Here is an 11,668-nt window from a genome sequence, read left to right on the forward strand (position 1 = left end):
TTACAATAATTACAAACATATGCTCAAGTCGAATGGATCGCCGACAGGGAATAACAGCCAAAGAAAGAGAGCTTGAGTAGCTTCAACCAGGGAATTTGCTGAATTGGCCAGAAGGCAGTATTACAAGATCACAACAGTAGAAAAATGCATCAGATTAAACGCCTTCTACTTCAGTGTTCATGATACAGACCATATCAGCATGGTTCTGATCAAGAACAGAACAGAAATTGCTTCGTTAGAGGATGCTCTGAAGTAAGTTATGAAGTGAACAAAGAACAAGCCAATCACCCAATGCATTCAGACATGTCAAATTCATTTTGTGAATAAACAAGACCCATCCATCTGGGAACACGAATGATTGACAACCATACAAACGCAGTAGAACACAAATGCATCATCATATATATTTTTTCCTAAATATCTAACCCAGAGAATGTTTCTCGCACAAGGGACACGGAAGCCACGAAATTCGATCTTGTATGATACTGATTTCAGGAGAGAAATGTGGTTATATTCAAAATCTAACAAAGAACAAGGCCGACACATACTATGTTCAGAATTAAAGGTTTTTTGGATGAGAACATTTTAATCTAAAACACCTTCTAGTCCAACCACTTGTAGCTCAACCAGCATTTCCGGCAAGGGATGCGGCCTGGCCGCCACGACACACTTGATCTTCAGCGTTGCTCAAGTCTATGACTCCGGTGGAAAAGGGGTCAACGAAACAAACTGAAATCCATGGAACAGAAAATCTTTGCAATCAATGGTAGGAATTCAAACTTTACCCCAGTTGAATGAAATAATTATGAACCTTGGATTAGCTCAAGAACAGAACATCAAATCCATCATTAAGTTCCAGCAGGATTAAGCATCGATTATCCAAGTTAGAGGAATCCTCAAGACATCAGAAAAATAAGCCGATCTGGCACATAAGCATGGGTATGAACAAAAAAAATCTCTATATTGTCTAAACAAACATCACGGCAAATTCGGATCTGCGCAGCAACAGGATGAGGAGAGACTTATCTAGTTCAGACGAAGGAGATTACAAGCAAACAAAAGAAAATCGCATCTGCACATAAGGAATAGATGGAAGGGGATTACAATAAAAAAAGCAGTCTATTTTTGGATTCAACAACAGAAGTGATATGCATCTCGATCGAGCCATACAGCTAGATCACCCGTACCAAAGGAATAGATGGAACAAAATAAAAATCACCAAAAAAGAGCAAATCTAAAACAGATGAACAACAGCTAGGAGAAAAGCACAAGTAATTGATGTGTGATCCAGCCTCACCGATCGAAACAATGAAGAAAATGATTTTTCCCGGACAGATCCGTAGACGAGGGCCTTGCCCTGGGCAGATCCGGTGTTCTGCAAACTTGAGTCGAGCCGCCGCCGAAGTGGAAGGTGATGCGGGATCCGGGTGATTTGGCCGCCGGAGTGGAAGAGGACGAGTGCTCCGGAGAGCCCAAACCTGTACAAATCAAGCTCCGTCAGTCAACTTTATTCGAACCCGGCACAGGGATTAGGAACACACGATGACCTAAGGGAAAAAAGAGGGCACGGAATACACATACCCGGCGTCTGGTGGACATCTCGCCGGGCAGCACCCCGCCGCCGTCGCCCGAGGGGAGAGAAAATAGGGCAGAGAGGCAAGTCTGTTCCGTGGCTGGGGCTTCTTCCACGGGGGTGGTGGTTTGGGGAGAGGTGGACGACGAGATTCTCCTTCCTGTGCTGATTCAAACGAATAACAATGGGCCAAGAAACTTGGTGCATGACATGTGAGCGAGGGAACAAGAGCAGGCCGATGGGCCAAACATGTACGCCTAGGGTGCAAATAGGTGTATCCCCGACCGTATATGCATGCCTAGCCTGGCAGCAGTCTGCCAATGATCTGACACAATCCACATTCCAAAACCCATTCCAACGACCAGGATTCCGGCCTGCCTGATGCTCGGCCACCAAAAGCCAACGACCAGAGTCCTCCTTTCCTAGTCCTACTAGGAGGAGAAGGGGAAGGAATGATGGGAGAGGAAGAGGAGAAGGAAAGGGGAGCGCGCCCCCCTCTCTAGTCCAATTCGGACTTCCTATAGGGAGGGGGCGCGGCTGCCCCTTGTGGGCTACCTCCCCTCTTCCCTTTGGCCCATGAACACCCAACTTTCCCCGCGGAGGGTTCCGGTAACCCTACGACACTTCGGTTTTCTCCGAAATCATCCGGAACACTTCCGGTGTCCGAATATAGCCACGCAATATATCAATCTTTATGTCTCGGTCATTTTGAGACTCCTCGTCATGTCTGTGATCATATCCGAGACTCCGAACTACCTTCAGTACATGAAAACACATAAACTCATAGTACCGATTGTCACCGAACGTTAAGCGTGCGGACCCTACGGGTTCGGGAACTATGTAGACATGACCGAGACACGTCTCCGGTCAATAACCAATAGCGGAACCTGGATGTTCATATTGGCTCCCCCATATTCTACGAAGATCTTTATCGGTCGAACCGCATAACGATATACGTTGTTCCCTTTGTCATCGGTATGTTACTTACCCGAGATTTGATCGTCGGTATCTCAATACCTAGTTCAATCTCGTTACCGGCAAGTCTCTGTACTTGTTCCGTAATGCATCATCCCGCAACTAACTCATTAGTCCCATTGCTTGCAAGGCTTATAGTGATGTGCATTACCGAGAGGGCCTAGAGATACCTCTCCGATACTCGGAGTGACAAATCCTAATCTCGATCTATGCCAAATCAACAAACACCATCGAAGACACCTGTAGAGCATCTTTATAGTCACCTAGTTACGTTGTGACGTTTGATAGCACACAAAGTGTTCCTCCTATATTCGGATGTTGCAAGATCTCATAGTCATAGGAACATGTATAAGTTATGGAGAAAGCAATAGCAACAAACTAAACGATCATCGTGCTAAGCTAACGGATGTGTCAAGTCAATCACATCATTCTCTAATGATGTGATCCTGTTAATCAAATGACAACTCATGTCTATGGTCAGGAAACATAACCATCATTGATTCAACGAGCTAGTCAAGTAGAGGCATACTAGTGACACTCTGTTTGTCTATGTATTCACACATGTACTAAGTTTCCGGTTAATACAATTCTAGCATGAATAATAGACATTTATCATGATATAAGGAAATATAAATAACAACTTTATTATTGCATCTAGGACATATTTCCTTCAGTCTCCCACTTGCACTAGAGTCAATAATCTAGATTACATTGTAATGATTCTAACACCCATGGAGTCTTGGTGCTGATCATGTTTTGCTCGTGAGAGATGCTTAGTCAACGGGTCTGCAACATTCAGATTCGTATGTATCTTGCAAATCTCTATGTCTCCCTCCTTGACTTGATCGCGGATGGAATTGAAGCGTCTCTTGGTGTGCTTGGTTCTCTTGTGAAATCTAGATTCCTTTGCCAAGGGGATTGCATCAGTATTGTCACAAAAGATTTTCATTGGACCCGATGCACTATGTATGACACCTGGATCAGATATGAACTCCTTCATCCAGACTCCTTCATTTGCTACTTCTGAATCAGCTATGTATTCCGCTTCACACGTAGATCCTGCCACGACTCTGCTTGGAACTGCACCAACTGACAGCTCCACCATTTAATAAAAACACGTATCCGGTTTGTGACTTAGAGTCATCTAGATCAGTGTCAAAGCTTGCATCTACATAACCATTTACGACGAGCTCTTTGTCACCTCCATATACGAGGAACATATCCTTAGTACTTTTCAGGTAATTCAAGATGTTCTTGACCGCTTTCCAATGATCCACTCCTGGATTACTTTGGTACGTACCTGCTAAACTGATAGCAAGGCACACATCAGGTCTTGTACACATCATTGCATACATGATAGAGCCTATGGCTGAAGCATAGGGAACACCTTTCATTTTCTCTCTATCTTCTGCAGTGGTCGGGCATTGAGTCTGACTCAACTTCACACCTTGTAACATAGGCAAGAACCCTTTCTTTGCTTGATCCATTTTGAACTTCTTCAAAACTTTATTAAGGTATGTGCTTTGTGAAAGTCTAATTAAGCGTCTTGATCTATCTCTATATATCCTGTTGCCTAATATATAAGCAGCTTCACCGAGGTCTTTCATTGAAAAACTCTTGTTCAAGTATCCTTTTATGCTATCCAGAAATTCTATATCATTTCCAATCAATAATATGTCATCCACATATAATGTTAGAAATGCTACAGAGCTCCCACTCACTTTATTGTAAATACAGGCATCTCCAAAAGTCTGTATAAAACCATATGCTTTGATCACACTATCAAAATGTTTATTCCAACTCCGAGATGCTTGCACAAGTCCATAAATGGATCGCTGGAGCTTGCACACTTTGTTAGCATCCTTTGGATCGGTAAAACATTTAGGTTGCATCATATACAACTCTTCTTCCAGAAATCCATTCAGGAATGCAGTCTTTACATCCATTTGCCAAATTTCATAATCATAAACTGCATCAATTGCTAACATGATTCAAACGGACTTAAGCATCGCTACGGGTGAGAATGTCTCATCGTAGTCAACTCCTTGAACTTGTCAAAAACCTTTTGCAATAAGCCGAGCTTTGTAGACAGTAACATTGCCGTCAGTGTTAGTCTTCTTCTTGAAGATCCATCTATTCTCGATGGCTTACCGATCATCGGGCAATTAAACCAAAGTCCACACTTTGTTCTCATACATGGATCCCATCTCAGATTTCATGGCCTCAAGCCATTTCGCAAAATCTAGGCTCATCATCGCTTTCTCATAGTTCGTTGGTACGTCATGGTCAATTAACATGACTTCCAGAACAGGATTACCGTACCACTCTCGTGCGGATCTTACTCTGGTTGACCTACAAGGCTCGGTAGTAACTTGATCTGAAGTTACATGATCATCATCATTAGCTTCCTCACTAATTGGTGTAGGAATCACTGGAACTGATTTTAGTGATGAACTACTTTCCAATAAGGGAGCAGGTAGAATTACCTCATCAAGTTTTACTTTCCTCCCACTCACTTCTTTCGAGAGAAACTCCTTCTCTAGAAAGGATCCATTCTTAGCAACGAATATCTTGCCTTCGGATCTGCGATAGAAGGTGTACCCAGTAGTTTCCTTTGGGTATCCTATGAAGACACATTTCTCCGATTTGGGTTCGAGCTTATCAGGTTGAAGCTTCTTCACATAAGCATCGCAGCCCCAAACTTTAAGAAACGACAACTTGAGTTTCTTGCCAAACCACAATTCATAAGGTGTCGTCTCAACAGATTTAGATGGTGCCCTATTGTTCCAGGTGGCGTGAGTTGCGAAACTATTCCGCATTATTTCCAATGAAGTACAAACTCATAACTCAAATATTCTCCTCCACGATCAGATCGTAGAAACTTTATTTTCTTGTTACGATGATTTTTCACTTCACTCTGAAATTCTTTGAACTTTTCAAATGTCTCAGACTTATGTTTCATTAAGTAGATATACCCATATCTTCTCAAATCATCTGTGAATGTGAGAAAATAACGATATCCGCAGCGAGCCTCAATGTTCATTGGACCACATACATCAGTATGTATGATTTCCAATAACTCTGTTGCTCGCTCCATTGTTCCGGAGAACGGAGTTTTAGTCATCTTGCCCATGAGGCATGGTTTGCAAGTACCAAGTGATTCTAGAAGTCCATCAAAATGGAGTTTCTTCATGTGCTTTACACCAATATGACCCAAACGGCAGTGCCACAAATAAGTTGCACTATCATTATCAACTCTGCATCTTTTGGCTTCAATACTATGAACATGTGTATCACTACTATCAAGATTTAGTAAAAAATAGACCATTCATCAAGGGTGCATGACCATAAAAGATATTACTCATATAAATAGAACAACCATTATTCTCTGATTTAAATGAATAATCGTCTCGCATCAAACAAGATCCAGATATAATGTTCATGCTCAACGCTGGCACCAAATAACAATTATTTAGGTCTAAAACTAATCCCGAAGGTAGTAGAGGTAGCGTGCCGACGGCGATCACATCGACTTTGGAACCATTTCTCACGCGCATCGTCACCTCGTCCTTACCCAATTTTCGCTTAATCCGTAGCCCCTGTTTCGAGTTGCAAATGTTAGCAACTGAACCAGTATCAAATACCTAGGCACTACTGCGAGCATTAGTAAGATACACATCAATAACATGTATATCAAATATAACTTTCACTTTGCCATCCTTCTTCTCCGCCAAATACTTGGGGCAGTTCTGTTTCCAGTGACCAGTCCCTTTGCAGTAGAAACACTCAGTCTCGGGTTTAGGTCCAGACTTGGGTTTCTTCACTTGAGCAGCAACTGGCTTGCTGTTCTTCTTGAAGTTCCCCTTCGTCCCTTTACCTTTTTTCTAGAAACTGGTGGTCTTGTTGATCATCAACACTTGATGCTCCTTCTTGATTTCTACCTCCACAGCCTTTAGCATTCCGAAGAGCTCAGGAATCGTCTTATCCATCCCGTGCATATTATAGTTCATCATGAAGCTCTTGTATCTTGGTGGCAGTGATTGAAGAACTCTGTCGATGACACTATCAACAGGAGGATTAACTCCCAGTTGAGTCAAGTGGTTGTGGTACCCAGACATTCTGAGTATATGTTCACTAACAGAACTATTCTCCTCCATCTTGCAGCTATAGAACTTATTGGAGACTTGATATCTCTCAATCCGGGCATTTGCTTAAAATATTAACTTCAACTCCTGGAACATCTCATATGCTCCATGACGTTCAAAACTTCGTTGAAGTCCCAGATCTAAGCCGTAAAGCATGGCACACTAAACTATCGAGTAGTCATCAGCTTTTCTCTGCCAGGTGTTCACAACATCTGGCGTCGCTCCTGCAGCGGGTTTGTCACCTAGCGGCGCTTCCAGGACGTAATTCTTCTGTGCAGCAATGAGGATAATCCTCAAGTTACGGACCCAGTCCGTGTAGTTGCTATCATCATCTTTCAACTTAGCTTTCTCTAGGAACACATTAAAATTCAACAGAACAATAGCACGGGCCATCTATCTACAACAACATATACATGCAAAATACTATCAGGTACTAAGTTCATGATAAATTAAAGTTCCATTTAGATAGACATCTCTCTAATCTTCTAAGTGATCACGTGATCCATATCAACTAAACCATGTTCGGTCATCACATGAGATGGAGTAGTTTTCAATGGTGAACATCACTATGTTGATCATATCTACTATATGATTCATGCTCGACCTTTCGGTCTTAGTGTTCCAAGGCCATATCTGCATATGCTAGGCTCGTCCAGTTTAACCTGAGTATTCTGCGTGTGCAAAATTGTCTTGCACCCATTGTATGTGAACATAGAGCTTATCACACCCGATCATCATGTGGTGTCTCAGCACGATGAACTGTAGCAACGGTGCATACTCAGGGAGAACACTTATACCTTGAAATTTAGTGAGAGATCATCTTATAATGCTACCGTCGAACTAACAAAAATAAGATGCATAAAGGATAAACATCACATGCAATCAATATAAGTGATATGATATGGCCATCATCATCTTGTGCCTTTGATCTCCATCTCCAAAGCACCGTCATGATCATCATCGTCACCGGCTTGACACCTTGATCTCCATCAAAGTATCATTGTCGTCTCGCCAACTATTGCTTCTATGACTATCGCTACTGCTTAGTGATAAAGTAAAGCAATTACATGGCGATTGCATTTCATACAATAAAGTGTCAACCATATGGTTCCTGCCAGTTGCTGATAACTTGTGTTACAAAACATAGCTATGTAATGCTTTCCGATCTATGAGTTTCCTTTGGCCAAGTTGATGAGTAGATCATTAGTGAAAGTGGTGCATAGTAGTAGGTTCAATCTTGCGGTGTCCTTACCTCGTTATAGAAGGGGTAGCAAGGGAACATGTTTGTATTATTGCTACTAAGGATAAACGATGGGGTTTGGTTAGATTAATTGATCTTATTTGTCTACATTATATCATCATACTACATGCATTACACTGTTTATTATGAACTTAATACATAGAGAGAGGCAAGTATAGAAGCGCTCTCCAAGTGGAGTAATAGTAGTAGATGCAGAATCATTTCGATCTACTTGTCACAAACGTAATGCCTATGTACATGATCATGCCATGAATAACATCATAACTATGCGTTATTTTGTCAATTGCCCAACAGTAAGTTATTTACTCACCGCATGCTGTCTTAATGAGAGAGATGCCTCTAGTGAAAATTATGGCCCCCGTGTATATTTTAATCATATTACAAATAACAAAAATACCTTGCTGCAATATTTTACTTTGCAATTTATCTATCTGTCATTACCAGATTTAATCCTTGAAATTAACAAGTACAAGGGGATTGACAACCCTCTTGCCCGCGTTGGGTACAAGTATTTGCTCTTGTGTGTGTGTGTGTATGATGTAGATGGTTGTTTAGGTACATCTTCTATTGGTTCGATAACCTTGGTTCTCTACTGACGGAAATACTATCCGCTACTATATTGTTTCACACTTCCTCTTCGAGGAAAATCCCAATGCAGTTTATAGGTAGTGATACATCTCCAACGTATCTATAATTTTTGACTGTTCCATGCTATTATATTATCAACCTTGGATATTTTTATATGCATTTATATGCTATTTTATATGATTATTGGGACTAACCTAGTAACCTAGAGCCCAGTGCCAGTTTCTGTTTTTTCCTTGTTTTAGAATATCGCAGAAAAGGAAAATCAAACGGAGTCCAATTGACCTGAAACTTCACGGAACTTATTTTTGGATCAGAAGAAGCCCAAAAGACTTGGAGTGCACGTCAGGGGATAAACGAGGAGGCCACGAGGCAGGGGGGCGCGCCCACCCCCCTAGGGCGCGCCCTCCACCCTCGTGGGCCCCTTGTGCCCCCCCTGACGCACTTCTTCCTCCTATATATCTCCATATACCCTAAAATGACCGGGGAGCACAATAGATCGGGAGTTCCACCGCCAGAAGCCTCCGTAGCCACCGAAAGCCAATCTAGCCCCGTTCCGGCACCCTGCCGGAGGGGGCAATCCCTCTCCGGCGGCCATCTTCATCATCCCGGTGCTCTCCATGACGAGGAGGGAGTAGTACTCCCTCGGGGCTGAGGGGATGTACCAGTAGCTATGTGTTTGATCTCTCTCTCTCTCTCTCGTGTTCTTGAGGTGATACGATCTTGATGTATCGCGCGCTTTGCTATTATAGTTGGATCCCATGATGTTTTCTCCCCCCTCTACTCTCTTGTAATGAATTGAGTTTCCCCTTTGAAGTTATCTTATCGGATTGAGGCTTTAAAGATTTGAGAACACTTGATGTATGTCTTGCCGTGCGTATCTGTGGTGACAATGGGATACCACGTGATTCACTTGATGTATGTTTTGGTGATCAACTTGCGAGTTCCGCCCATGAACCTATGCATAGGGGTTGGCACATGTTTTCGTCGTGATTCTCCGGTAGAAACTTTGGGGCACTCTTTGAGGTTCTATGTGTTGGTTGAATAGATGAATCTGAGATTGTGTGATGCATATCGTATAATCATACCCACGGATACTTGAGGTGACATTGGAGTATCTAGGGGACATGAGGGTTTTGGTTGATTTGTGTCTTGAGGTGTTATTCTAGTATGAACTCTAGGGCTATTTGTGACACTTATAGGAATATCCCAACAGATTTATTGGAAAGAATAACTTTGAGGTGGTTTCGTACCGTACCATAATCTCTTCGTTTGTTCTCCACTATTAGTGACTTTGGAGTGACTCTTTGTTGCATGTTGAGGGATAGTTATGTGATCCAATTATGTTACTATTGTTGAGAGGACTTGCCCTAGTGATTGTATGAACCCTAGGCCTTATTTCCTAGCATTGCAATACCGTTTACGCTCATTTTTATCATTAGTTACGTTGCTGTTTTTATATTTTCAGATTACAAATACCCATATCTACTATCCATATACCACTTGTATCACCATCTCTTCGCCGATCTAGTGCACCTATACAATTTACCATTGTATTGGGTGTGTTGGGGACACAAGAGACTCTTTGTTATTTGGTTGCAGGGTTGCTTGAGAGAGACTATCTTCATCCTACGACTCCTACGGATTGATAAACCTTAGGTCATCCACTTGAGGGAAATTTGCTACTGTCCTACAAACCTCTGCACTTGGAGGCCCAAAAACGTCTACAAGAAGAAGGTTGTGTAGTAGACATCAGATAGGAGATGTCAGGACGCGTAATAGCAAGATAGACAAGGCTGCCAACGAGGTGGCGATAGCGAGTGGGATTAGGAAGAGGGTCACCACCAGAGGCACGAAGCTGAACGTTGAGCTCCATAGGAGTCACAACAGTGCGCTCATCACCGAGAGCAGCGCGAGCGAGAAGATCCTGGATATATTTTTCCTCGGAGATGTAGACGCCATCAGAGGTCGAGGAGAACTCAATCCCAAGAAAATAGCAAAGTGGACCAAGATCAGTCATGAGAAACTGGTCGCGAAGGCGAGCCTTAAAAAAGACAATGTAGTCAGAGTCATCACCCATGATGATCATGTCATCAACATAAAGAAGGAGAAGAGTCCGACCATGAGGAGACGTGTGAACAAACAACGTGGGATCATGATCACTGGGCAAGAATGCAGCGACAGTCACCACAGATGTGAAGCACTCGAACCAGGCGCGAGTGGCCTGTTTAAGACCATAGAGAGAGCAGCAAAGTCTACAGACCATACCATCAGGAGCATAGTACCCTGATGGTGGCTGCATATAAACCTCCTCACGCAACTCACCATTGAGAAAGGCGTTCTGGACATCAAGTTGAGAGATAGACCAATAACGAACAGAAGCCACATCAAGGAGGGTGCAGACAGTGGTCATGTGGGCTACCTGAGCGAATGTCTCATCATAATCACGTCCTTGCTCATGCTTAAAACCATGAGCCACAAGACGAGCTTTGTAGCGCTCAAGAGAACCATCGGGGTGAGTCTTAATCTTGTAGACCCACTTGTAGGTGATGCGACGAACACCGGAAGGGAGGGAAACCAGATCCCATGTGCTAGAGCGCTCAAGGGCAGCAAGCTCTTCGGCCATCGCAAGCTGCCATTCAGGCTAAGTCATGGCAGTCCGATAGGAAGTAGGCTCAGCAATAATAGAGAGACCACACCGATCAGGAGAATAGCGATCAGGCGGGGGGCGAGGCCGAGCACGGAGGTTATGAACCGAGGGAGGCGTGGAGGGAGGTGCACCAGAGGTGGAAGGCGCGTCAGAGGAAGCATCCTCAGTACGAGGGCGACGAGTATAGTGGAGAGGAAACAGTGAGAGAGGGCGATGGACTGGAGATGAATGTGGAGAGGTGGAGGAGGAGGATGGAGAATATAGTGTCGGAGGTGAATGAGAACGAATGAGAGGTGCCGGAGGAAGAGGTGACACATGAGGCACATAGAAGGTTGTTTCCTTTCGGAGTTGCCAAGTTGAGGCCTGGTTCAATCTTTTCCTTCCGGAGCACGCATATGCATTGCATATCACATCCCGCATATCATGCCATGTTTTGCATCATGTTGCTTGCGCATTGCACCGTGGTTGATTGTGGTTTC

General features: G+C 43.3%; 1 long non-coding RNA gene across 1 annotated transcript; it reads right to left on the reverse strand.

The window, feature by feature from the left end:
* Positions 1 to 379: 379 nt before the first annotated feature.
* Positions 380 to 1,931, reverse strand: LOC125532119. The gene is made up of 2 exons (XR_007293750.1): positions 1,582 to 1,931; positions 380 to 1,478 (listed from the first exon to the last, which is right to left on the reverse strand). It is a non-coding gene; the product is annotated as an uncharacterized LOC125532119 (long non-coding RNA).
* Positions 1,932 to 11,668: the final 9,737 nt, after the last annotated feature.

The sequence above is a fragment of the Triticum urartu genome, unplaced genomic scaffold (assembly GCF_003073215.2).
Source record: "Triticum urartu cultivar G1812 unplaced genomic scaffold, Tu2.1 TuUngrouped_contig_9124, whole genome shotgun sequence".
NCBI lineage: Eukaryota > Viridiplantae > Streptophyta > Magnoliopsida > Poales > Poaceae > Triticum > Triticum urartu.